At 41.8% G+C, this 27,417-nt stretch overlaps 1 protein-coding gene across 1 annotated transcript in view; it reads right to left on the reverse strand.

The window, feature by feature from the left end:
* Window positions 1-27,417, reverse strand: part of PSMD7 (proteasome 26S subunit, non-ATPase 7) — a 718,833-nt gene that overhangs the window by 667,888 nt on the left and 23,528 nt on the right. The window lies entirely within an intron of this gene.

Genomic DNA, 27,417 nt, shown 5'->3' on the forward strand with positions numbered 1-27,417 from the left:
ATGCCCCCCCCCACCCCATCTGGGAGGCGTCCGTAGTCAAAGTGGCCACAGGAGGAGGTGAAACAAAGGGTCATCCCTGATCCAGATTGGAGGGCACCAGCCACCAGCGAAGGTCCCGTTTGCAGGTTTCCGTGATCCATATGAGGTGACAGAGGGAGATCCTGAAAGGACCACTGAGTTGAAAGAAGCCACTGGAGAATTCTCATGTGCAGCCTTGCTAGGGGAACTAGAAGAACCGTGGCGGACATAGAACCCAATAGCTGCAGGACCATTCTGGCTGGGGCTTTGGATCTGGGAAGTAAGGCTCGAACTTGAGCCTGTATGGTTTTTATCCTTTCTGTAGGTAGATAGACCCGCATTCTGTTTGAGTCTATCTCTACTCCGATGAATCTTATGCGTTGAGATGGCAGCAACACAGACTTTGGCCAATTGAAGGTGATTCCAAGGGAAGTGCCCAGTGATATCGTGGCTTGTAGGCTCCGCAATAGTAGATGCTTGGAGGTGGCAGTTAGGAGCCAGTCGTCTAGATACGGAAACACCTGGAATCCTAGACTTCTCAGGTGAGCAGTCACGACCGCCAAACATTTGGTGAACACCCTGGGGGCTGTGGTGAGACCAAAGGGCAGCGTGCGGAACTGAAAATGACTGTCTCCTAGGCTGAAGCGCAGATGTCTCCTGGATGCCTGATGTACCATGATATGGTAATAAGCGTCCTTGAGATCTATGGAGCACATCCAAACACCTTTCTCCAGCAGTGGGAGAATGGATTGTAGGGTGACCATTCGGAACTTGGACTTTTTGACTGAACGGTTTAGAATGCTGAGATCCAAAATGGGCCTCAAGTCCCCGGTCTTTTTTGGCACCAAAAAGAATCTTGAGTAAGTCCCTAATCCGATCTGGTCTGCGGGGACCGGTTGGATGACTCCTTTTTGCAGCAGCTTTGAAACTTCTGAGGCTGCAGTTTCCCGTTGACTGGGTGGCGGGTCCGGGATTTTTTTGGACTGAGGTGGGGAGTGAGAGAATGGGATGGCGTAACCGGCGATAATTCGAAGCACCCATCGGTCCTGAGTGATACCTTCCCAGGCTTTTAGGTGCCTCGAAAAACGACCCCCGACTGGCTCCGGAGCTGCACAGTCAGGCAATCCCTCAGGGACTGTGAAAGGCTGAAGAGCCACGAAAGGACTCGCGGTCTCCAGTGTTGCGGGGGCCTCTGCCGCCTCTGGGACTGCGTCTTCCAGAAGAATTTCCCCCTCTCTGCCTCTAGAAGGGGGATAGTCCTGCTGTGAGGGGTAAGACTTCTGAGATCTACGGAACCACATTTTCCCTCCTCTTTTAGCCTTGGGCTAAGGCCGAAAGGGGAGTGGAAAATCGTGCCCCTACGGCAGTCAAAGTCTTACCTTCTTGCTCGCAGCGGGTCAATGTGTCCTTTACCTTGGGTCCAAACAAAGAGGACCCATCAAAGGGGGCGTCGGCAAAGGAAGACTTAAAGGCCTCCGCAAAATGACACAGGCGGAGCCAGGCTTGCCTCCGTAGAGCAATGCCTGTACCCGCCGCTCTACTCGCCCCTTCGGCCGCATAAGAAATGAGCCTCATGGACGAGTTTGATATGGACGACAGCGTAGCCAGCTGAGAGCCAACCGTCTGGGCCAGCTGCTCAGGCAGGTTACCCAAGAGGGTATCTGAAAGTTCTTTAATCAGATCCCTCTGAAATCTGGTAAAGTGCGTGAGATAGTTCAGGGACCTTAAAGTAAAAACCGCTGAACTTAGGGTGCGCTTACCGTACCGATCCATGCTCCTAGACTCCTTATTAGGAGGATGGACGGACGTCGAAGCTTCTGCTACATCTTGCTGGGTAGCAGATGCCACCACCAAGGCATCTACAGCCACACCTTTCGTCAAAAACTTTTCTGGGGGTGCTGACAGGAACTTATTTGGACGAGCAGGCACCAGTTCCACAGAGTCTGGGTGTTCCCACGCCCTTCAACAGATCAAATCTAGGAGCTCGTCGAAGGGCGGAGACACCCAGGAGGCAGAGGGCTGAGCCCCGAAGGCCTTAAGGAACATCGACTCATCAGCAGAAGGGGGTTTGGATTGCCAGCCGCCTCGTTGTTTAAGGGCTTCCAGGATGTCTGCAAAGGAGACATCATCTGAGGACGACTTAGGGGACCCCTCAGCATCATCAAGATCAGTGTCTGATGTGAGAGACTCATCGGGGGAGTCAACGTGCTTCCTCTTGCACGATCTTTTCCTGGGGGGTTCCTCCAAAGAAGCTTCAGAGGGACCTCCAGGAGGGGGGGAACCCCCAGTGGGGGTAACCTCAGGCCCCGGGGCTCCGCTGTCTAAGGACAGGGGGACTGCCAAAGACCCAGTCTCAGTATGCAGGGAAGGAGCTGGGGAGATCGTGGAGGTAGCCAAAGAAGATTTGGCTAACGCACTCCTCATGGCCCTGAAGGCGGGACCCTCAGAATCCTGGGAAGGTCCCACCACCGTGGCCACAACGGTAGACGGTACCCCCGCAGCCGACGCACCGAGAGGAAGGCTTGGGACCGAAAACATCAGTCCTGAAGCGTCCCCCCCGTGGCCGACAGAGGAAGTCCATGTACCGAACTCCAACTCGAGAGCCAGAGTTGGAGTAAGGGTCGGGCCTGACCCGAAAACCTCCATCAGCTCCACCAGCACCAACGGTGCCGAGGCTGTTGGAGGAGGAACCATAATAACAGGGTGAACCATCGGCTACGAAGCCGAATGGGTTGGAGCCGAAACTAACTTTTGAAACACCGGAGACTGGAAAAGTCTTAGGAGCACCCTGTCGATGTCCGAATCAGACATCTTGGAGGATCTAGATGACACCGATCGGGTCCGAACCGACTTCTCCATCGGCTCCATAGGACTAGGGGACCGGCTCCGAATGGATTCGACTACTATCGGTTCCGAGAGAGATCTCAAAACAATTTCCCTCGGTGCCAATGAGGACTTCGGCGCCGAAGGGGAAGAGTCTGAGCCGGCAACCCTCATCGGCTCCAAAATCAGTGGAGCCGATGAAGGTGACCCGCCTCTCAATGCTCCAGTCCTCGGCTCCGAAACCAGAGGGGTCGAGACTGGAGGCATCGAGGCAGACCGTTCCGCCCTCGGCTCCGAAGTCCGTGGTGCCGATGGAGAAGCCTGCCTAGGTTTTTTGGCAGTCGGTTCCGACAGACTGGTCGGAGCCGACACTTTTTTCTTCTTGGTAGGAGAGGAAGAGGAAGATAAGGCCTCCTCGAAGGAGGGTTTAATCAGCCCTTTTAATATTAATTTATTCTTCCTCTCTTGGAGGACTCTAGAAGAAAAGGCGTGACACACGCTACATGACTCCTGTAGGTGCTTGGCGCCTAAACAATAAACGCACGAGGAGTGGTCGTCAGTTATCGACATTTTGTAACCACACCTCGTGCACTTTTTAAACCCAGAGGGTCTATGTTCCTTAGACATGCTGACTGACAGTTCACTAAAAAAACAAGTTAAAGTAGCTGTTTAGTGAAAAATTTTACCACAAGGAAAACTGAAAACCATGTTCTCTTTTTTACACAAGACAATACACAATGTCAAAATAAAACACAATATCAGGACAAAAATCACTGAAAAGGAGGGTCAAGACCCTCTAACTTAAGCAGGTACTTGACCTCCTATAAAAAATAAAAGACGCTAGATAAGAATAGGGGAAGGCCCCTCTAACTTAAACGGGAAACCTTCCCTTAACCAAAAACACAATTTTTCTCAACAAAATTTATCAAAAACCACTCGTACAACAACAATAGCTGTTAAAACAGCTTTTGGGGTAAAAATAGCAAAATTCCTGACAGGAAACTTTGAAGAAAACAGTACTTAGCTCAGCCAAGTTTGAGACCACGTCCTAGCTTGTAAGCGGCAAACGAGATCTGGGGGATTAGTGGTGGTGCATCCTGGGATAAGAAATAGCTCAGCCAATAAGAGGCTTCGCTCTATAGCATAGTGTGCCGAGTCGGAGCTGAGGGATCGGCTCCGAGCCCATCAGTACTGAATGTAGGCGAGATAGGATCACATAACATCGAACAGTTTGCATAGATTTAGCTTTGTCTTCAATTTTCTTTAACACCTCTTCTGCCTTAGCACCAAACAAAGTATCATGCTGTAAAGGTGCATCCAGTAATTTAACCTTAACATGATCAGGCAGATTTTGTTCCTTTAACCAAGCATGCCTCCTAATTACAGAACCCGTGACTGCAGCCCTGCAGGAGGCCTCCAATGAATCAAAACCACATTGCAAAGTATGCTTTCCAGCTTGTTCAGCTGCATGCAATAAATCCTACATTTCCTTGTTTTCAGCACATTCAGAATTTAACATAATTTTCTGTTTAAGCAATCCCATGAAATGTTGCTGATACTTGAGCATATGAAACTGACAGTTTAAGGTCCTTATAGCCAAAGTTGCAGAAGTGTAAACCTTTTTTCCCCATCTATCCGGAGCCCTTGAATCCCTATCAGAGGGAGTTGTTTTTTTGCTGAAGAGGCCTTAACTCCCTTGGGACCCTGTGAAATAGTTTCTGGGTCAGCAGCAGGGTTTTTAAAAAGAAATTTGTGATAGTCAGGAACCCTGTAATATCTGTCAGGCTTAACAGGAGCTGGAGGTAAGGAGTCAGGGATCAAACTAGACTCCGAAAACACATCTACAATGTCTAACACAGGAGGAATGGCTAGAGGCCTGTGCTGTGGTGGTCTTTCAGCTTTTCCCGGTTAGGGGTCACCACAGCTGATCACCTGTCCGCTCATGATTGGCTTTGAAGTTTTACAGTGTCGAGTTGCCAGCCCGACGCCCAACCTTCCACAGAAGGCACACACACGCACTCACACCTAGGGCCAATTTAGTGTGTACAATCCACCTGCAGCATGTCTTTGGGATGTGGGAGGAAAACGGAGCACCCGGAGGAAACCCAAGCCACCATAGGGAGGACATGCAGACTCTGGGAGGCCTGTGCTGTGGTAGTAAAAGGAAATCCCTGAGCCTCTTTTTTGATTCTGAAAAATCTTGGCTTTCCCAGTGAAAATGCTCCCTCATGGTATGCAAGGTCTCCCCAAAGGAATAATCCTCAGGAGGGGATGCTGAAGGTATAGATTCTTCAGCATCAGAATCCTCATAGGGGGGTAAAGAATATCCCTGATCAGAAAAGGAATCAGAAGAAATAGAAACCTGATCAGAAGATTCATAGTCAATCTCTTGCCTAGACCTCTTACCAGAAGGGGGATGGGAACCCCTGATCAAGGTAATCAGGTCTTCGGTCATCTTGATCATCTGTTTTTAGGGCATAGAGGCCTGTACACACGACTCAAGCTTGTTTCTTTGCTTTAGAAGCTGCTTTAGTCTTTTTCTTTGAAGCTGAAGTTGTTTTAATGTAAAGATGTTGTGGTCTGAATACACCCTCAGAAGCCGGTACCTGCTCAGTGGCTCCGGACCCATCTGAGGGATTAGCGTCCGAAGCTCCAATACTTTGAGTATCCAGCAACATGGCCGACTCCACGTGGGAGTCAGTAGCGGCCTGCGACTCTAAAGTAGCGGGTGTCAGGGGCTGAAAAAGCACCTGAGAACCAACAAACCAGCGACTGGCTTAGGAGAAGCTTCGTCGTCAGCTTTGGACCTTGGTAGTTTTTCTTTATCCTTTTCTTTGCGTTTTTTGTAAACTTCAGTAGTCGGATGGCTATCCAATGACATTTTAGGATAATTAAACCTGCTACCAAAATACTTTAAAGCAAAAGAATACCAACACTTAATAATGTGTTGGTTAAATCTAGCACAAAACCGACAATCAGAAACGTTGTGATCAGAGCCTAGGCAAGGAATACAGTAAGAATGAAAATCCTTATGAGGTATTTGCTTCCAACAAGTAATACAATTATTAACTTTTCTGACATCGGTCTGGAGCAAGAAAAAAAAGTTTCCCCAACAGGGTACTTAGCTTTATTGAAGACTTCGGTTCTGAAACTCAAACACAAAAATTTCAGGAGTCGGCCGACCGGCACTTGCAAACTGCTTCTGCTTCGGGCACCACGCGGCAAGAAAGACTGAAGAAAATGCCGGATGTTTCTTTTATACCCTTGACAACCTGACGTCAGGGAAGGGGCGACAGCAGCCGCAGGACCCAAGACTTTGGAATTCAGGCCGGCTGAGGGCAACCTGCCAGCAGGATTACCCAAATATAATGACTGCAACAGTGAAACACGAAGAACATCTCTATGGCATTCAGACACCAAATGGTATTATCTATACAGACATACTGCAAAGCTAACATTATGTAGAGTACATTGTTTACTTCCTTTAACAAGAACAGTATCACCTACACAAAGTCAAACAGCGGGAGGATACTCTTGGGCACTGCGTACCAATGTTAAGGTTGCTTTCCTTTCCTGATCAGAATCCTGCAGAAGACTGTAAAGTTCACTTTTTCCTTCAGACATCTTACTCAGCCTAAGGAAAACTGCTGGAACACAGCTTTAAACAGTAGTACATTCTTCAGCCATAAAGGTGATACTCCTGTGACCTGCCAACAGACTGCGTACTCCGCCACCCAGCTGCAAAAGTTTGCCAAGTGTTCCTCGATGAGAAATTTTCCATTATTCTATGGCCATCACAGTGGAAGTACATATGCTCCAATTCTATACACCTGCCTAACATTATGCAATGATTAAAACACTAACACACTACACAGGTACTTATATTTATTTACTGTTCAATACCATCTATAAAGAAATTTGATACAGTTCTCCATCACTACTGTTCTCCTGAAGGACAATATTGAATGCCACTCTACTAGCTGGACCAAAAAGGCCTACTTCTTGCTTAACGTCAGACATCTGAACAAGCTTGTCTTTATGCTGGATTTAAAAGATAAAAAGCATAACAGATCTAAGAGGTACAGTCTTCCATATATTAGAATATGTCATGGCTGTGACCGACCTGGGATGTTTATTCCCTCAAATAAATCAATTTAATATTGACATAATACCAACTCCTTAGAAAAATGCTAAATTGGGACATAGCTTGTAACTCACTAACTTATAAAATGCTTTCTTTCTGGATTTCTAATACAACAAAAAAAGCACAAAGTTTATTTTTGCATCTTATTTTATACAAAACTATAGAACAAAATATAAACTTGATATTACTGCTGTTTTCATAAAGTATTACCAATTTTATTTTGCTTAATTACTGTTTAAAACTTTTACTGGTTAACTACCTGACCTGAGCTGGTGAGAGGTCCCTCTTGGAGAAAGCAGTACTTATTCTACTGAGAATAGTTTAATTGCTGGTATTTCAAGCTAACTGGGCACTACTGGCTCAGATTTACAGCTGCTTCTCATTGGTTCTCTTGCTTTTTTTTTTTTTTTTTGCTTGCTTTGTTCTGGAGAACACCACCAGAGTTCTGGGTGTACTTTAGGTACTGTTAAAATTTTTCCATTAGCTAGTAATGAAACACCACCTCCCTCCACTGCATAAGCATTATCGTGCTCTGGGCCAAATCTCGGTACAAGGATTTGTACAAATCTGCTACCAGTTGTACTAATCTGCAAAGGTGCTCAAAAGAGCCAGGGAGACACAGTAACCTCCCTCTATCACCATGTCCATTCCTTACCTCCCTTCAAGGTTCTAACAGCAGCAGCACTGCACATCATGCAGAGACAAAAGATTAGCTTCCTTTGTATTGCCAGCATTCTAGTCCCTGGTGTCCTAAGAAAGTGCAACTGTCATAGACAGGTTATTTTATTTCCATTTGTTTACAGGGAAAGTCTGGCTGGTTTATAAATAATCCCTTTCAGCTGTGGCCCAGGAAGAAAAGCTCCATCAGTATTATAAAAAAAATAAGTTAATTTACATGGATCTGCATAGAATACCTTTAACAATAAATAAATAAATAAATAAATAAATAAATAGAGAAAGAGAGAATGTTTACTCTTCAATAAACACATTACAAAAAGAGAGATAAACAGAAAACATTATGCAGATTCTGTTTCATAAGCAGACACTTATATACATTAAAAAAAGAAACAAATAACTACCCAAGCCCCCTGGAACTCTTAGCCTAGCCATGTTTTTTCCATTTGTAAATGACAGGATAAATTACCAAAGGGCAACAAATTGTGTTTAATGGCACAGCATTTACAAGCTACTTTTGCCCAGCAGAGGAATAGGTGTCAGTCCAGGGGTAAATTTCCTAGGTTAGATTGTTCCTCACCCTATTCCAAAATCTGCTTCACATAGATGGGAAGCCTATTCCAAAGTAGGGATGGTCTCCGACACACGTACCTGTTCCTCCTATATTGGAAAAGAGGTTTAGGTCCTTGGATTGCGTACGTCTAATGCTATCAGACTAGCGGATGTACAGAAATTTCCCTAAGTACGGGATCAGATGATGCCTTGTAAGCAAATCACAAAATCACCTCTCAGCAGACTGTAGGAGAATGAGAATTAAGATAAAAGCTTTGAGGCTGTCTGCATATTCCATGTGGTTTGCACCCTGTATTCTTTTTGCATCTCTGTGGGAGTTTCAGTTGTTGCATATGCTGGTAAAGTACATACGAAAGACATCGTACTCAATGACTGGTATAATGAGGGCAGAGTACAGGAGGATGGATGCCATACTCAAAGTTGAGCAACACAGAATGACTTCCTTACAGCAGTAGACACGTGATGGTCAAAGGCCAAATCACTGTCTACATACATTCCAAAAGTACCTAACCACAAGGTCTACACTTAAGGGTTTGAGTATGTGGCAATTCCCAAGGGTGATCAACTTTCCAAAAGGATACTCATTATGCTTCGCATAACATGGTACTGGTACCAGATATTGGTTTGCAACAAGCCCTCTTGGAGGATATTCGTGTCTTTGGGGAATTCTATAACTGAGCCAACCTTGCAGTTGGCTGCAAACTTGGTCAACTAGAGGCCTTTAACATTAGCTTTGACTTCTGAACAGTATATGCCAAAAACAAGTGAACCCAGTACTGAGCCCAAAGGAATTCTGCAGGTGACTGGTCTTTCGGTGGCAGTAGAGTCTCCTATTCTGATTGCCTGTGTCCTATAAATCAGTTGGCCATCAAACAGGTGACACTGGAGTTTACTCCTAGTTTCACAAGTTTGTCAACAATGCCCAAATTAGGGACACTGTCAAATACTTTGGTCAGGTCAAAATAGGCAATGCCTACCATTTTGCCCTTGTCCACAGTTTTGCTTTCTCGAGGAAATACACCAGGTTGAGCAGACATGATATGCCCTTGATGAAACCAAACTGTGCTGGATCCAGTGGTTAAAGACTTCATGTGCCTTTATTTATAATATCCACAATTCTTCTGATGGCCTTACATGAGACTAGCCATACTTATGGATCTGTGATTACCCAGGTCAGTAGAAGGCCTACCCTTGTGTGGGGAAAAACAGTTGCATCCCTCGATTCCCAAGGCAAATAGCCAGTCTGGAGGCCAAGGTTGAACAATGAGGTAACCTGCGATATTAATCAGGGTACACAGACATAGTACTTTCTGCTTTTCAGAATGCATTCATGACCTGTTACCTAGTGACAGCCGGGAGAGTTATGGTCGAAGGTGTCAAGGGGGCAGCAGAGTGAAAATGGAATTACATATCAGCCAGCAGAACTGCTACATCTCTTGGCTCTGTGCAGGTGGCTCTATTTACAATTAAGCATACTGCTGTTTATTACTTTTGAGGGTACAGACACAACTGAAGAAGACCCTGAGGTTGTCTTCTGCCTGCAAGGCTCACTCTACTTCAAATTTGGCTTTGGTAGACTTGATAAGACTTCTCAGTTGCTTATTTAGTTTGATGCAGGGGTTTCTTACCTTGCTAGGCATTGCACTTCCTATTTTTGGTTTTCTTCATTTTGTTATAAAACTTAAAAACAAAAGCCACAAACGTGGGGATCACTGCAACCAAAAAAAAAAAAAAACAGCAGAGATGTTCCAATGGACAAGGAAACACGTAACACAACAAAATTAGCGTACCAATTTATTACCGCTTTCGTCAGAAACAGACTTCCTCAGAAACAAATCTTACCAAAAACACAAAACAATTGCCCCTTAAATACCCTAAATTTGGTGCCAAAAATCAATCAAGCCATTAATAATTTTATACATCTTAATTAAAGCACATTATATGAAAAAACTCTCAAATGTTCCTAAAAATGAACATATACAAAATATATAAATTATACATATAAAATATGAAAAATTCAATGTTTCCTTACTTTCGAGGACCTATATTTTAAAAAACATTTTATATTAACCAAATCATGTAAGCCTGGTTTATTGTCAGGATCTAAGATTATTTGCCAATAGGTTTCTTTCTGTTCTAAAAAAATGTTTATAAAGTCACCCCCTCTCAAATCTCTGTTCCCTATTTCCAATAGAGAGAACAGGAATTTTTTATATGTACTACACTCCAAGGTATGCTTGAATGGGGCACTATTGCTATTCTTTATTTTAATATCATAAAGGTGCTCGCTTATACGATCCTTTAGGGCACTCAGTCATTCCCACATAGTAGGCCTCACAACCGCTACATATTCCAATATAAACAAGCCCTTCTGTTTTGCAATTTACATACCCAGGTACTTTAAAAATCTGATCTACATGATTTAAAGTTATATATGGACCATCCATAACGTATCTGCAATACTTACAGGTTCCACATTTATACATGCCATTCTTATGGGTATTAATTGTATTAAACATTTTTGTAAACTTATTTTCTAATAATTTAATATTTACTTGATTGCTATAAACAAAATTGGGTCTTGTTTCAACGGCCTTAATTATATCACTATTACCCTCTAAAATTTTCCAGTTTCTTTGCACTATGCCCTTAAGAGCTTGACTATGAACCGTCACATCCAAATCCTAAGTAACTTCGGAGTTGTTATTAGCTCTCTTATTATTTAATACCAAAGGGAATCTTAAAATAGGTGGACAGAAGGACATCCTTTTATCAAAAATCTCTCTCTGTAACAGATTTAAATATTCTCTATCATAGCCCCTATCTAAGAACATATTAGTAATCTAAAATTCTAATAACACCTCACTGTCATCCGTCGTCATCCGACTAGCACAGATATATTGTCCCTTAGGAATATTCTTTTTCATAAAGGGGGGGGGGGGTGATTACTTTTATTGTGCAAATAACCATTTGTAAAGGTCTCTTTCCTATGGATTCTGCTGTGAAATAATTTAATTTCCGAATCCTATCTTAAGGTTACGTCCAAAATTTCACAATATACCCACTTGTTCCAATGGTAAATTTCAAGCATTCTGACATAGAATTCATATCAGCAACAATTTCTTTAATAATAGAATTCATCCCTTCTAAAATAAAAAAACAAATTGCCCACAAATCTAACATAAAAAAGGACTTCATATTAAATGGCCAATTCGGCCAAAACAGTGGATTCCCAATCAGCCAAACCTATATTGGCATAAGAAGGTGCTGCTGGGGAACCCATTGCCGCTCCCCTTAATTGCCTACAATAGGTGCGGTTAAATAAAAAGTAATTGTTGCTCAAAACAACCTCTATCAAATTACATAAAAAAATTAACTTCTGCATTATCTTTGAAGTTTTTTGACACTGCAAACTAACGCCTCTACTCCCTCTGAATGAGGGATACATGTAAACAGTGAGACAACATCTACAGTAAAAACAATATGTTTAGTCATATCAAAGCTGAAATCCGATAAAAAAATCCCTTACCTTTGCCAAAAAATCCCATGAATCCTTAATAAAGATGGCAAAGTTAGTACAAAGGGATTCAACACATAATCCACTACTAAAGCCATGCCTTCAGTAATAGAATGAGGTGAGGAAACAGTAGGTCTGAAAGGTGGTTCCCTGAGGTTCCTATGAACCTTAGGGATACCAAATAAACAACCTATCTTGGGTTGTTCAATAATACAAAAGTTATACATTTCAAAATCAATATCCCCATTCATTAAGGCATCATATAAAAAAATGCTGAATGTATTGGTAACTATGTGTGATTTCACCCATATTCACCTTCGCATATTCAGCAGTGTTATTCAATAGTCTCAACATACTATTTTGATACTGTTCTTGGTTCATAATGACAATGTTTCCCCCTTTATCACTTTTCATGAACCGTAAATTATCTAAACCTTTTAACTGTTTTAAGGCATCACGCCCTTCATTGGAAATGTTGCTGGCCCATCTTGTCTTCTTTTTCAAACAATCTTTTAATTTATGTATACATAATTTTTCAAAAACTTTAATAGTAGGATTTAAAACCAGAGTATAACAAGAAGGTTTAATTAATCTCTTAACATCCATATTAAGATCACTGAATAAGTATTCTAAATTCAAACGTCTAGTGAACATTATTAAATTCACTACAGTTCTTTTGTAGTCTGCCGTCTTGCTGGGCACGAAGTTAAAACCATACTTCAAAACAGACAATTGTTCATTGGACAGAATAGTATCGGATAAATTAAATGATGTTAAAGTTATCACCACAGTACCTTACATTTTGTCCGCTGATGAACTGGAATTTATCTGCGCTCGTGCCCTTATCTGTCTTATCTTCGGCCCTTTGCCTTCTTTCTTGGTTGCTTAAAAATCTTTAGATTTAGCTCCTGGGTTACCAGGAATTTCTCCAGAATCAACAATACTGTCCACCAAAGTGTTAGATTGATTGACATTGTGTTAGTCTTTGTTGCTTTTAGTAGGCATGTTACCTTTACTCTCTGTAAAAAACTTAGTTACCAAAGACTGTTGTTTAAACTGACGGAAGTTGTACTGTCCGACATGCCCCTTCTTAAAGGACCCATTTCCTCGTTGATTACTCAAAGGGGCATTAGAAACTTTTTTGTTGTCGGTATTACTAACGCCGTTTGTATCTACTAAATTAGGAACAAAGGACTCAAATGCCCTATGTTCTTCATAGGCTGTGACGTCTCTCAATAGTTTAGTATGTTTCCGAGCCACCACATCACTCTCCTGCTGTTCTAAGTCTTTGAAGATCTGCTCATAAAAGCCTTCATAAGTACTATCAGCTGAAATATTACATATCGCCTCATCCTCTAATTATTTCTTCTTTTAAAGAGGACATTTTGTTATTATTATGTGCTATCAACATTTTCAACAGCTGAAGGCCTGAGTTGCTAAAAACGTTGTCAGTTCAACAAAAAAAGGATCCATAGGATCTACCCCATTAGGACACTTAAAAAAACGGAGCTCCTTCGGTACTACTGACAACTCTATACATCTTTCAAAGTACTTGTTTTCCAGATCTAAGGAGCAATATTTTTAAAGCAGTCTACAAAGTTTATTGCATTTATTACGATCATCATCAATTTTAACTTTGGTGATTTTGTAATCTGCCCTGGTGAAAGGATCATAACTTATCCAGGACTGAACAAATATTGTTGAATTGTTTAGACACACCGGGAAAAGAAGTAGAATTACCTTCCTTCCCTCCTTTGCCATCTCTTACAGTGAAATTCCCGGCTTCTATCACAGTCATCCACTCATCTTCGGAGCTAAACGTAGCTTCATCCTGTCTACCACTTCTGGTCAGCAACAGATGTAAATTCTTTTGTATTTCATTCATGGAAGTCACCAAAATCCGCAATAAAGAGGCATCGTTGGTGGAGGGTGTAGAATTTACAGTAACATCCAACAGAGGATCTGGATTCACTGCCTCGGCCATTGGAACCATGTAACCAAAGCAAACCAAAAAACAAAAGCCACCAACGTGGGTATCACTGCAACCAAAAAACCACGAAAAACAGCAGAGATGTTCCAATGGACAAGGAAACACGTAAAACAAAATTAGCGTACCAATTTATTACTGCTTTCGTCAAAAACTGACTTCCTCAGAAACAAATCTTACCAAAAACACAACTGCACCTTAAAATACCCTAAATTTGGTGCCAAAAATCAATCAAGCCATTAATAATTTTATACATCTTAATTAAAGTAAATTATATGAAAAAACTCTCAAATGTTACTAAAAATGAACATATATAAAATATATAAATTATACATATAAAATAAGAAAAAATCAAGGTTTCCTTACTTTCAAGGACCTATATTTAAAAAACATTTTATATTAACCAAATGATTTAAACCTGGTTTATTGTCAGCATCTAAGGTTATTTGCCAATAGGTTTATTTCGGTTATGAAATTTTTTTTAAAAAGTCATCCCCTTTCAAATCTCTGTTCCCCATTTCCAGTACAGAGAACAGGAATTTCTTTTATATTTACTACACTCCAAAGTATGCTAGGATATGGCACTATTGCCATTCTTTATTTTAATATCATAAAGGTGCTCTCTTATACGATTCCTTTAGGACATGCGTAGTCATTCCCACATAGTAGGCCTCACAACTACCACATATAACAATATAAACAACCCCTTCTGTTTTGCAATTTACATACGCAGGTACTTTAAAAATCTGATCTATATGATTTAAAGCTATATATGGATCCTCCATAATGTATCTGCAATACTTGCAGGTTCCACATTTATACATGCCCTTCTTATGGGTAGTTTGAAGCAGGGGTTTCTTACCTTACTGGGCATTGCACTTCCTAGTTTTGGTTTTCTTCATTTTGTTATAAAACTTGCTGATAGGGGGATTCCACCAGGGTATTTGTTTTCTGAGTTAGTCCTATGCTTATTTCAGGCGGGTATAGCTGCCTCAATGCAGTTGTTTATGTGATGGTACACGGTTGCTGTGAACAATTCCACATAAGCAGCACAGTTCATGTGGTTTGAGTGGGCTTGAAATTTTGCTAGGGTATCACTCAGTAGTACCAGGTTTGCTTTGGAATTCTACCTAAACACACAAAAGGTTAGATATGACAAGTTTTAGTTTAATTTCAAAGGAGCAGCTTTATGGTTTGACCAGATGGATGAGGATGTTAAACATGGCTAGGTTCAAAGCTCCTCCAGGTTTGTAAAGAACAAGTCAAGAATGTTTTGCTCCAGACTTTCAAGATGAGTGTACACTGATCAACAACTCAGCTTCAGCTCTCACAGTCTAAAAAAATAAACACAGAAATAACTGCCAGTGAAACTGGCAGCTTAAGTAAAATTCAGTTACTGACTAGCAAGTATTTGGTTTAACACATAGCTTCCAGTATTCCAGAAAAAAAAAAAAAAAGTCAAATGTGTTCAGAGCGGATTCAAATAAACAAAACACTTTAGAGTACGTCGACTCAAACAACAAAAACTGGAAAAAATGGAAGAAGCTTTAAACAAATGTGAACTGATAAAACTACAAAAATCAGAGGTCGAAATGAAGAAAAGGCTGGGTGAGTATGAGACTGGTCAAGAAGAGATGTTTCAAAATATGGTAGAATTAGAGGGCAGAGCACGCAGGTGGAAAAAAAAAAACAAAAAAAAAAAAAAACAAACAGATTTTCAGCTGTACTAGAGGAACTAGAAGGAACAGACTGTATTAATTTTATGATGCACAAATCAGCAAGTAGCCTGGCATTCCATGACAGTAACAGTTAAAAAGGCACTCCATGTGTATGCTCCAAGTCTGGCCATGAGAAAGCAGCCAAGACCTTTATTACTAAAGGTGCAAACCTACCAAAAGAAAGAGTTGATCCTGACAAAACTGTGGCAAAAGGACAAAATATTAAAAGCTGGAGAAAGTACAGTATTTGTGGAAAATGATTATTCACTGCACACCAGGCAGCAGAGAAGCAAATTTATTTCAGTAATCAGAGAACGTCACCAAGCAGGTGTGAGATTCAAGATGTTGTATCCAGCTGTCTTCAGAATATTTTTACTTAGAGGATCAGTCATTTTTTGATGCAGAACAGGTTAAGGAAGAAATGCAAAAGCCTGACCAACAAAAAAAATGAAACATCAAGCAGAATGGGACTCTACTATCAGAAGAATGAGAAGCAAAGCGTACAGACTTTACCAGTGAAACCATTCCCACTGTTCCAAAATAAATGCTTGAGATACAGAGAAAAGCACAAGTGTTAACCAGAATTATTAGGAGTACTGTGGAACTGAATCAGAATCTGGAGTTGGGAGGTAGAGACAGAGATGGAGATGAACAGGAATAAAACCAGCAAAACTGAAATTAGTGAATGAACACGAGACTGCAAAGCATCAAATCACATTTGTGATTTGTGAAATATGTCTGTATAAGTGGAAAGAGAGGACTTTGTTAAGCTTGAGGGGAAACGAATAGCATTTGCCTCAGCTCATGTCATTACTGTTTGGAAGGACTCGGTAACTAAGTAAACCAATTTATGTCCTTAACATTATTTCTGTGAGACATTTCACAATATAAACTGCATATTTAAAAGTAAAGTATTTTTAGTTGCTCTTGTATGTGATAAACTTATTAAAGTAAAGAAATGCCACCTTTTTCACTCTTCTTTCTTGGTATTAAAGAGTGTAGGCATTACAATACGAAAAGAAAAGCTGGACAATTTTTTTAAGTTAACAAGCTGAATCACTGTTTTTTTTAAGGTGGGGACAAGGTGTAAAAGTACAGACCATAACATGTGTAGAGCTGAATGTTCTCTCTTACTTTTGCATAGATGAATGGATTAAGACCCTCAGCTTAATCTAATAAATTTTAAGTGGAAACAAGTAAACAGGAGAACACCGAATATAATTAAAAGTTTTCTTTAGCAAATGATCTTGGAATTTGAGTGGTCTCACACATGAAAAAACAAAAGAATACCGAAATGCAGAGTGCAAATAGCAATACTACAAGAGACACGTGGAAAGAACTAAGCATGTGAATTTGATAAAGAAAGGATTTCAGAATGGATGTTCTGCATTGTAGCTGGGACAAAAGAACATGTGCATTTAATTGAGAATTTTGATACATATCCGATAACTATTTCAGATCATGCACCAATAATTACCAAGAAAGAATGCAGAGTAATGAAGTAAAGACGAGACACTGACACTTCCCCACTACCTATTAAAAAGAGAGGAATTTAAGGAATGGTAGGGGAAATTATCTGGGAATAACTAAGGAAAATGTTAAGTACTTCAGTGAGTGGGATAAAATGAAAGCGGATTTTACAAAAAGGGTAATAAAATGAAAAGATCTGATGAAGAAATACTAAGAATTATTTAGCGGGCTGGCAAAGGTTAAAGTATTACAAAACAATAGAAATCGCACAGAACAAGAGGAGGTGCAACGGCAGAGTGCTAAAGAGAAAATAAGGGATTACCTGGATAATATACAAATTTAGAAAGACTGCTGTAAAAATTTGTGCTCTGGAGTTAAGTCAAAGCACAAAATCTTTTGGAACACCGACATAGGCAATGGAAAGTAGCTGGACTGTTGCCAAACTTAGAGAGCCTATAACAGAAATAACCAGAAATCCTGTTGCAGTATTAGAATATTTTGGAAATTTTATGAAAATTTGTACAAGGCAGGTTAAGTGGGGAAATCAAGAAAAAGCACAAATGGAAATATTTATGAAAGACTTAAATATGCCAAGGTTAGAGGAAGATGAGGATCAAGAACTAACAATTAAGATAGGAGGAAATGAGAAAAGTATAACCAATATGCTATAAAGCAATGGAAATTAAAATCTAAACCAACTATAACTTAATTAGTGAATGCAACAGACACAAAAGAACAGGAAGTGGGATCTTTAGAAAAGGGTAGGTGTACATTACATAGGAAAAATGGAAATTATGGAAACACATGCAGAAAAATGTTTGAGAGAAGGCAGGAATTGAATAATTTATGTAACGTTGTTTAGACTATGATACATATACTGCAGCAGGGCTAGCCACCTGGCAGTGCAAACCTTGTCTCTAGATGACTGTAACTGTTGAAGTAACACCCTGAACCCATTTGCAAAAAAGGGGCGGAGGATGGATGGATGGATGTGGTACATAATGCTTGTAAATGTGATCTTGTTAATATAGTTTTATTATTTTTATAGAAAATGTATGTTTACCCTTATTCAAGGCGCTTAAAAAATGTTGCTGCCTCAAGTGGGTGTACAGACTAGATGGTCCAGATTATGTGTGTTGACAATGTCCAGGAATCTTTGGGCTTGTGTACAGGACATTGTGTATGTTCGCCAGTTTACAGAGGGGTAGGGGAAGTCACCCAGATCTACAGTGAGGAGTTTAAATGCAAAATGACTCTGTACAATTAAGTATCCTGCACGGGTATGACGGGTCAAAGAGAAGGACCTAAAGCTTGCAATGATATGGTATGGGATTTTGCTTATGGAGAGCTGGACATGCAGTAGCTCAAGTAAATCATACTGCATGAGGTGCAACAGTTTTTTTATGAATATTGAAACACCTCCACCTTTTGCTCCTTCCTGTGAAGTAGCTGGTCTAAATGTGTGGAAGTTATTATACCCTTGCATTGCAAGGATGATGCTTTAAACCAGGTCTCCACAACCACACAGATTTCTACATTCTCCAGGGTGAGGAATGCTTGCACCGAGTGCAGCATTTTGTTTAGACTCCTGCAATGAACATAATTTCCTTCAGGTTACCCTTGGTTGGTTGTGCTATGTTGGAAGGTTTTTATCAGGTTGGCACTGCCTAAAAAAAAAAAAGGCACTGTGGGGGTGGATAAAGCTTTAGCCAATATTCAAAAGTCTAAGGGGAAAAGGTGCACACCATCCTTGGCAAAGCAGCATGGTCTGTCAACCATATCCTCTCAAGCTGACAAAAATCGTACTCCCTTTCAAATAACAATTAGGTTAGTTTATTTAGTGACAAAGTCACTTACTTTCTGCCAACACTGCAGCATCATCCTCTGGGAAAGTAGAATGCTGCGTGGTGTCAGGCTTATACCAGCCTGGAACACAGTTTGACAACTGTCTCTCTTCACGCAGTCCACAGGTGTGTGTCTCAGGTCATTTAAACTCATATGTACAATGACAGAGTTGTACTGATACTTGTAGTTTAATGATCTGGCAGATCCTGGTCCCGGACAGGCAGCTGACTGTGAAACTCTCCATACTTAGCTTAATGAATGAAATACCTTTGTGTTTCACAATATAAATCACCTATGACTAGAGCAATTAGTTTGTGTAGAGGTGTGCCTTATGGGCTTACAAGTTGACTCATCATGCGATGAAGCTGTATGTGTAGTGGTGGATGCTGCTTTGGTAGAATGTCTGTGAGGTTGGTGAAGAACCATACTATTAAAGTTTCACCTACGAGTCCTTGGAGGTTTGAGCAGATTACTTTTTAGGGCCTCAGCATACCTAAGTCTATGCGTTTGGTCTTTAGCATGAATGGTGGGTTAAAAAACAGTCTGCGTTTCTAACAACCTGTTTGATAACTGTACAGACTGTATGCAAAAGCCCTGCCTTCAGTGACCATATAGAATTACATCTCTCACGCACTATCAGATTCTTCAAGAATTAGGTGGTCATCAGTAAACATGAAACAACTACTACACTGTCCTAAGATGCCCATTTCACCAAGTTGGCTGCAGAGACAGTACGAAAGTGCTTATCTTGGTTTAAGGTGGATTACAAGGAGAGATGAATAGGGTCATCAAGAACAGTAAAACTACAATGTTTATGACAAGACTGTTGGAACAAGGTTTCTCTATATGTCAACCACAGTAACAGGGCAGTATAGGGGTTTAAGGCAAGTTTGCTTGGGTGCTATCAGGTTAAGAGCTACACTTATTGCAGTCTTGCAGAACACTGCTCCTCTTTGTGTAAACCAGCTGCCTGATGCACAACCAGGTATTCAGGAATTATACGAGATGTTTTTTAATAGCATTGCTGACTTCCACTGCATGATAAGCAATGTTGATTCCCAAGTTCAGATGACACCATGTTCCTCTCTACTGCCACCAGAGTGTAGACCTAAGCTTTCTAACTTCACTAAAAATAGGCCCAAAGTTTAGGAACTTCAGCAATCACTATAATATACTAGCAACAAGTAGAATTTGAATGCCTGAATTGTGGAAACCAGCTGTTAATACAGAGAAAAACTACTACAGGTCGATAATACACAAGAGTTTAGAAAGATTGCTGTTAAGCAACTGTTTTTTGACAATAACCCTAGAGCACAAAAACTTTCAGCATAACGACTCCGGCAAAGTAGAAAGGGCTGTCGCCAAGCTTAGGAACCCTATAACAAGGAAGATAAGAGATCCTGTAGACATATTACAAACATTTGGAAATTCTACGAAAGTCTGTAAAAAGCAGCAAATTATGGAAAGGTACATGCGAGAATGCCAAGGTTAGAGGTAGATGAGGCTCAATTACTAAACGTTAGGATAGGAGATAATGAGATAAAAATGGTGATGTATAACCAATCCACAGGAAGGTCCTCGGGAAATGATGGTATTCCTGTATAAATTTGTAAGCTAGGAGGGAAAAAAATCTGAAAGACCTGGAAGGTTTTGTTTAACAGTATTTTAAGAGGAGGACAAGCATCAACATCCTGGAAGAAAGCTGTAGTGGCTTTAATACCTAAACATGGTAAAGGCCCATCAGATCCAGCTTCATACAGGCCCATTTCAATCCTAAACCATGATTATAAAGTGCTTATGTGTATAATGGCAAATGTAATGACAAAACTGACAGATATGGATCAATGCGGTTTTGTGGAGGGGAGGCAAACATTTGACATTAACAGAACATTGATGATCCAAGGGGAAGCTGAATGCAAAAAAAAAAAATTACAACTGTTGTTGGTGGGTCTTGATGCAGAGGAAGCATTTGACAGAGTAAGCTGGGACTTAATGAGCAGGGGCAATGTAAGAATTTGCATTCCACGATACAACTATAAGATTGATTAGGAGGATATAAGAAGGATTGGAGGCAAAAATGAAAGTGGGTTCCACTCTGATCATTTCTACACGAGCAGAGAAACCAGGCAGGGGTGTCCTCTTTCCCCTTTGTTATTTGCATTATATTCAAGACCACAGGCAAAAAAAAGGGACTCAGAAATTCAAGGATTCAATTGGCATGATAGTCAAGAAAAGATGGCTTTATTTGCAGATATTATTTTATACTGATAAAACCAGAAAAGGAAATTTCTAGTGCTGTGGAACATTAAAACAATTCCACATTTTTTCAGAATACAAAATGAATGAAGCCAAATCTACCGCAATAGCTGTAAATTATGTACTCCCACAAGACATGGTTCAGCAATACCCATAGTTATGGGGACATGAGAAAAAGGAAGTACTTAGGAGCATGAATTAAAAATAATTCCAGTGTAGCAGCTAAGGATATGCTGTGAGAGAGAGTAAACAAAAGATAATACAAAAACTGGAAGCTCTGTTACATGGATATGGATAGTAAGATACAAGCAGTTAAAATGTATTTAGACCCTTTAATGCTATACACAGGTCAGGCATACTTTTATCAACCAGAGAAGTTGTGGATAGCAATTAATGTTGTTGTCTTTCGGCTTTTCCTGGTTAGGGGCCGCCACAGCGGAACTCCGGTTTGCTAATGATTGGCAGTAGATTTTCATGAATGCTGAGGTGCCAGCTCGACCTTCAACCAAGGCACACCCATTTACGCATGTCTTTTGAACGCCCACCCAACCGCAGGGAGGATATGCAGACTCCACAGAGAAGGCACTCCCCGCACTCCAGCCAAGAATCGAGCGGCAGAACCTCTTGCTGCGAGGCAACAACTCTACCGCTGCACCACCGCAGAATGTGGATAGCAATTAATAAAGAGCTGAATGATTTTATCTGGGAAGGAAAGGCAACAAGAGTCAAGGGGTATAAGCGGATTCCTCCGATAAAACAAGGCTGATTGAAATACTCCTTCAAACTGGGTAGTCCCAGAGCTACACAGTTAAGGCTCCTATACATAACACAAGCAGAAAACTATAATTCAAAGTGGAAAGGGATGATGAAAAGGGAGGAAACTCAAGAAACAAGGACAGAATGGGATTTTAGATGCAGCCTTTTAAGGAGAACAACAATAAGCAAGCAGAATATTGTATTCGTAAAGTAACAGAAAGCATTCTAATAACCAAGTCAACACAGGAATGGAGAAAAAGAAGTTATGTCTTAACATAACATTCCATCTGTGTTGTAGACTTTTATTCATTCCTTACTGTTAGTACCTCGGTTCCGTCCTTGGAACCCATACAGCCATTTCCCAGCTCACGCAAGCCAAAAACCTACCCCACAATGCCCCTCTGAGATACTCCAGATCGAGTTTGCCCACCCTAGAAAAAAGATGTAGTAATAGGAAAAAAGTAGGAGGCTCTGTCTGAGCAAATACCCTAACCAGGAGTACCTAAAAACCTTACCAGCTATTCAGTAAAACAGTTCACTGTACCTATCCAGGCATGTCCACAGGGCAGTTTCAGGTGTACTCTGCAGTCCAACTGGTGAATCTGGGCATTTTGCGGCAATGTTACAACTGCCTCATGTACACAAGACAACCCTCTCCTCCTACCACCAAACACTAATACATGCGAGAGATGCAATTATACAGCCAAACTGGAGAGTAAGCTCTCTCAACCTAAGACTGGATCAGATAGTCAAGAGGAGAAGGGAAATACTGGCACCACACCACCAGTCTCACATAGACCCACTAACCCAGCACTGGCAAAAAACACTAAAACATGCTCGAAGGCTCTAAATAAAAATCTGCAAAAGCAACACAGACCTCCAAAGCAGACACCCAAACATCCATCCATCCACACCACAAACCACGAAACACATACTTCACAAAACCAGCATGCCACACAATCACAGCCCTTAAGGCAAAATATCACACCCAACATACTAGTAATAGGTGACTCTATAGTCAGGCACATTGACGTCCCACTCACTAGGCTGAATAAGAAGAAGGTTACTGTTAGCTGCCTGTCGGGTACCAGGATCCGCTACATAACACAAGCACTCCAGTCACTCCAGAACAAGTACAAATACGACTCTGTCACTATCCATGTTGGTGTGAATGACCTGAGACGTACCTCCCTGGACTACATAAGAGATATGGAAGAGCTCTCTGATCACGTAGCCCAGGCCGGCATGACCCTGACCCTGAGTAGCATCCTGCCCTCACCAAAAATGACAACAGTATAAAGAAAAAAATTATCAATTTCAACAACTGGCCAAGTTTCTGGTGTCATTCAAAGGGGATCCAGTGTCTGTCTGCCTGGGATGACAAGCCATGCTGCTTCGCTAGAGATGGCTTGCACCGGTCACCTTTAGGCTTTCAAATACTGACCAAGGCTCTTGCCATCCCCATAGTGCCTTTTTTAGGCAAGGCTCAAAAGACAAACCCACCGCCGTAAATAGCACAAGTAACAAAAAATCTGAGGGTAATGCTACTCAATGCCAGAAGTCTAAACCTCAAAATGCACACACTTGAGGCATCCTCAGTAAGGAGAAAATCGATATATGTGCAGTAACAGAAACCTGGTTTAAGACTCCAGAGAGCACCCCAGCACTAGTAGGCTACAACTCGTACCATACATTTCAGCCACAGAACCCGGGACGAAATACAAAAGGCGGGGGAGTACCCATATTCATCAAGGATACCCACCGCTCCAGGTTAGTGGCACAGCACGATGCTTCAGAGATCATCCACGTGCAACTAACAATGGGCGAAATGCAATTCAAATTGTAGCTTGCTACAGATCACCCACCATGTCCCAGGACCCCCATTCTGCGTTTCTGGAAACACTGGGAAACAAAGGTCCTACCAAATACCCTAATATTGGGTGATTTCAACTACCCAAACATTAACTAGGAGAACTACTCAAGTACTAACTCCCTTGCCCAACATTTCCTAGAATTTATAAACTCAAACGCCCTGGATCAACTGGTTAACACTCCCAACAGAGGGGACAACATATTGGACCTGGTCATCATCAACATGGCCGACCGGTGTTCCACACCAGAGGTCAAGCCCTCGCTGGTTAGACCATAAACAAATCACTTTGGATATCCACATTCCGGCCCCACCCACAGACAAGGAAACCACCGTGAAAAACCTTTCAAAAGCAAACTTCACGTTACTTAAGACCGAGGTGGAAAGTTTCAAAGCCCCTATCCAAGCTGCAAAATCCTTTACTAATGCATTCTACAGGCACCTACAAGAATGCATGGATCGTGCTATCCCAAGAAAAAACAAGACTCACTCCTCTAAGAAAAGGACACCAGTCTGGTGGACGCCTGCCATAAACAAGCTATACAACAGGAGGAGGAAACTAGTGCAGAAGAGAGTAAAATCCCAAGAAGGGAAGACATCCCTGAACAGTATCAGCAAGAAACTATGATCCCACATAAAACTGTCCAAGGCAAGTTTTGAAAGAAAAATTGTCAAGGACTCCAAAGATAACCACAAGGCATTCTTTAGCTATGGCAAGAATCTAAGTGGCAATGCTCAGATCTGCTCAGAGTTAATGCAGAATGGCACAAAATACACTGAACCAACAGATATTGCCAACATCCTGGCAGACAGGTTCAGTGCAAACTTCACCCCCCCCCTTACCCCCAAAAGGGCCCATAACTATACCAGAAGAATGTACAGCCCCTGAAATCACAGACACTCAAGTTAAAACAACCCTCTCCAAAGACAAAAACACAGCATCAATGGTACCGGACGGTGTCCCAGGCTGCGTCCTACACGAGCTCAAAAACGAACTAACCCCTCACCTAAACACACTGACTAGCTTGGTCTGCTTTGTTAAGGGCAGATCATGCCTCCTAAACCTGGTGGACTTTTCTGAGACAGTTACCAAGGCTACAGACGAGGGAAAGGTGGTACACACAGCATACCTAGACCTCGGAAAGGCCTTCGACACCATTCCCCACATTCTGGCATTATAGACCATGCTCACCAGCCTGAACAAACTCCTATGTCACAAGATGGGTTGCCAATTGGCTCACAGAGAGAACCCACATGGTGAAAGGTGTGGGAACTAGGTCTGACTCTAAACGAGTTACAAGTGGTGTTCCCCAGGGCTCAGTCCTAGGACCCCTCCTGTTCGGCATATACTTCTCAGAGGTACAGGCAAGCACAGGAGAACTATGGCTGATCAAGTTCGCAGACGACTGCGAACTAGGGACTATAACTGACACTCCGGCTGACACAGACATCCTCCAAAAGGGTCTCACTGAGACGGATACCTGGTGTCAAAATCATGGCCTCAAGCTAAATGCCAAAAAGTGCATAGTCATCCCCTTTGGAAAAAAACAAAGTACACAACAAATTACCACATAGGTGGTAGCCCCCTAAATATGGAAAACATAATAAGGGATCTGGGGACACAAGTAGATAGTAATCTCTCCTTTGATGATCACATTGCCAAAGTGGTTAGATAATCCCTTCTATGTGGCCCACCTAATCACAAAAGGGTTTGCATCCAGATCAAAAAGAGGTCATTGTGCCCCTCTACTCATCAGACCCATCGTAGAGTACAACGCCACATTTGGGATGTACCTTACAAGACATCTGCAACAGCTGGAAAGACCACAGAAATATCTCACCAAGAGGATCACTGGCCTCAAACAGATGTCCTATGCAGCTCGACTGAAGAAACTCCAGCTGTACTCGGTTGCATACCGCCTACTCAGAGGTGTTCTCTGCCTGACATACAAGGCCATGTCCAACCCAGAACTGATGGACATGCTCCACCTAAAGAAAACCTTATCCCCTCGAGCCACACCTAAAGAAAACCTTATCCCCTCGAGCCACACGCTCCAGGGATCTAAACCTCACCACAACAATAAACAAGACGTGCTAAAGGGACAGATTCCTGTCCCAGAGACTTCCCATGCTTTGGAACAAGATTCCAATCTACATTAGGCAGAGCTCCTCACTAACACTCTTCAAGAGAAACCTTGACGAGTGGATGGGAAACAGAAAGTTTACCCCAGGGATCACTTCAGTGGCTCTGCTGGACAGAGGCACAGGGAACTAATCTAAGGGGGCGGCGAAAGCCAACACATTCTGGTTAGGCTTGTAAATGCCTTCGGGCAGATAGGCTAAATCCACCGAGAGTCCAGGCAGGGGGAAGGAGGGCGGGAAGTAAGGAATGAATAAAGGTCTACAACACAGATGGAACGTTATGGTAAGACATAACTTTTATCCGATGTTGCAAATCTTTATTCATTGCTTACTGTTAGGACAAAGTCCCCAGCTACTTTAGTCCTGGGTGGCCCTAAGGAAGGATATTCCTGAGCACCATAGAACCAAAAGATGCTCGTCCCCTGTTGGACAAATCCAATTTGTAATGAGATATGAAGGTATGAGGTCTTGCCCACGTGGCTGCTGCGCATACATCATCCATAGAGGCGCTGGAATGAAAAGCCACAGAGGTAGCCATAGATTTGGTAGAATGAGCCTTTATTCTGGAAGGTAAGGGTAGCTTATTCTGTTGGTAGATAAAAGGTAATGACATTTCTAAGCCAAGAGGATAAAGTCACTTTGGAAACAGGTTTACCCAATCTGGGTCCTGCAAAGGCCACAAACAATTGATCTGTTTTCCTGAAAGATTTAGTCCTGTTCAAATAACAATGAAGCTGTCAGTGCACATCAAGGGTATGCAAAAGGTACTCCCCTCTATTAGAATGCCTTGGGAAGAAAACCAGCAGGTCAATAAATTGGTTAATGGAAAAAAACAGAAATGACTTTGGGCAAGAAGGAAGGATCAGTACGAAGGGACACCCTATCCGTGTGGAAGATCAAGTAAGGACACTTGACACTTAAGGCCTGCAGCTCAGATATTCTTCTCACCGAGGTGAGTGCTACTAGAAGTATGGTTTTCCAAGACAAAAATTTCAAATCTCATGAATCAAAGAACTCAAGGGGACAGCCTGTAAGAGACTGAAGCACCAGAGTCAAGTCCCAGGGATTTAAGAGAGGCTTTACCGGAGGTTTCACATTTAATACACCCTTTAAAAAAAAGTTTTGCATAGGCGGTATGACATAATTGAAGAATTTTCAAGACCATTATGAAAACTGGCGATAGCTGCTAAATGTACAGTGATCGTTGAAGCTGAGGATCCTGCATGCAGGAGAGTAGTCAGGTATTGCAGAATCTTTTGAATAAGCATAGAGAAAGGGTCCAAGTTCTGGTCTTTGGCCCAAATAGAGAAACTAGTCTATTTACTAGAATAAACTTTTCTACTGGAAGGTGTGTGTGAGGCCAGAAGAATTTCACGAACAGGAGATGGGCTGTCAGGCAGTCTGGCAATCATGGGAATTGGAGGAACCAGGCTGTGAGCTTGAGACTGTGCAGGTTCAGATGAATCAATCCCAGAGGATAGGATAACAGGTCCTGGGAATGATCCAGAATCCACGGGCTGTGAATCAGATGAGGCCATAGAAACAGGAACCAGACCGGACGTGGCCAGTAGGAAGCAATGAGGATCACTTTGCTTTTCAACCTCTTAGCATTCTGGAAAACTT

The sequence above is a fragment of the Protopterus annectens genome, chromosome 8.part1, assembly GCF_019279795.1.
Source record: "Protopterus annectens isolate FY-2018-M chromosome 8.part1, PAN1.0, whole genome shotgun sequence".
NCBI classification, from domain to species: Eukaryota; Metazoa; Chordata; order Ceratodontiformes; family Protopteridae; genus Protopterus; species Protopterus annectens.